The 1,672-nt window shown below is 36.7% G+C and overlaps 1 long non-coding RNA gene across 1 annotated transcript in view; it reads left to right on the forward strand.

Moving 5' to 3' along the window:
* Nucleotides 1–408, forward strand: part of LOC107550333 (uncharacterized) — a 1,886-nt gene extending 1,478 nt beyond the window's left edge. Inside the window, exon 3 of the long non-coding RNA XR_001604651.1 lies at nt 260–408. This is a non-coding gene — a long non-coding RNA (uncharacterized lncRNA). The remainder of the gene's footprint in view (nt 1–259) is intronic.
* The last annotated feature ends 1,264 nt before the right edge of the window (nt 409–1,672 follow it).

The raw sequence follows: 1,672 nt of genomic DNA on the forward strand, positions 1-1,672 counted from the left end.
CACATCTTTTTTTTTTCAGGATTCTTTGATGAATAGAAAGTTCAAAAGAACAGCGTTTATTTGAAATGGAGATCTTTAGTAACATTATAAGTGTCTTTACAGTCACTTGCGATCAATTTAACGCATCCTTGCTGAATAAAAGCACTGATTTATTTTCAAATCTTCCCGCCAGCAAACGTTTGAACAGTAGTGTTCGTCTGGCCTGACTGGCGGCACAGATCATGCTTCAGGACTGTGAAGTCACATTGTTTTTTCCCAGATCACAGACTACACAATGCTGCCGGACACAGGGAGTCTGTCCGACCGTCTGAGGGTGTGTCTGCAGGAGGGAGACGAGAACCCGCGAGATTTCACAGCTCTGTTTGACATGTCTTTGCTAAAGCTGCACACAAACACTCTTCCCTCTGTCCTGGAGTAAGAACTGCCTTCAGTTAACATTTCTTAAAGTATGAGAGGAGAGCTTTCACTTTCAACCAAACTAACATTACTAGCCAATCAGAATTGTTTGCTCTTATAAACACGAGACACGATGAGAAGCGCGACACGAGGCGCAATGGTCAAAGATGTCCATCTAGCGCATATTTACATAGAAAAACTAATTAAAATCAGCGGAGCTTTGTAAACAGCTCAGAGTAATCATGTCATCTCCATAAGAACGATATGTTGAGTTGCATGTGGCCAAATATTAAAATTGAATGGATTCAAACATCGTTTAATCATGCTGTAAAGTGAAACGTCACCAGGCCATTGGCGCCCTTCTGCAGGTATTTGTTATAATACGTAAAATGTAGTTAATACATAAAATGTAATGTTCATATTATGTATAGGCATATTACATTATGTATTTTAACAGTGTTGTTCAATAAAACCATGTAATTACTTGTAATGTAATTTTTTTATTTGAGCCAATTATTATTGCCTCATCGTTAGTTTATATATAAATAGTCATATTAAAGCCTGGTTTTCACTTAGGTCTATTTGTGTTACTAAAAAATATCAGATTACTCAATTACCAAAATAATCATTAGTTACAGCCCTAGCTTAGTTAAAATATTTCAAAATACAACTGCATTGTTTTACTTTTTGTAATTAAAAGACAAATATTTAGTCATTAAAAATGTCTTAAAAATTCTATTAGGATATTGTCTGGTTCTAGTGAACCAAGTATCTGTATTTTGTCTCATCTCGTGAGCTAAGTGTATTGTCACACCCCTAGTGTCGATAAGCAGTCATATAGCTGATAATTTTCAAAGTGTATAGCTTTCATTCTTCAGGGCAACCATATATTCATGAAAAAAAAAACAGTTTGAATAAGGAAAGCAATAACTTTGCCATAGTATCTTTTCAAATATTAAAGTTGCCGCAGTCATGTGCTGCCCCAACAAACCCCAAGTGGGGCAGTTCCAACTTTGCAAGGACAGTCTGGCGCTTCTGACTCACAGACTGTAAGTACGTTTTCATATTTAAAGGATTTGCCACTGATGATTCAAACGTGAGTTTTGAGCAGTGTAGAGTAGCGCTTGTTGTTTGTCATTTCTCCGATCACAAATGCAGACATGGTTTTATGTTTATGCGGCGCGATGCAATGCAATGCGTAAAAAGACAGTATAAGTCATTATAATCAGTAATTATGTCCCCACTGGATGCAACAAATGCCTTGTTTGTAACGGGT

This window comes from Sinocyclocheilus grahami, unplaced genomic scaffold (genome assembly GCF_001515645.1).
Source record: "Sinocyclocheilus grahami isolate Dianchi unplaced genomic scaffold, SAMN03320097.WGS_v1.1 scaffold396.1, whole genome shotgun sequence".
In the NCBI taxonomy this organism is placed as follows: Eukaryota; Metazoa; Chordata; class Actinopteri; order Cypriniformes; family Cyprinidae; genus Sinocyclocheilus; species Sinocyclocheilus grahami.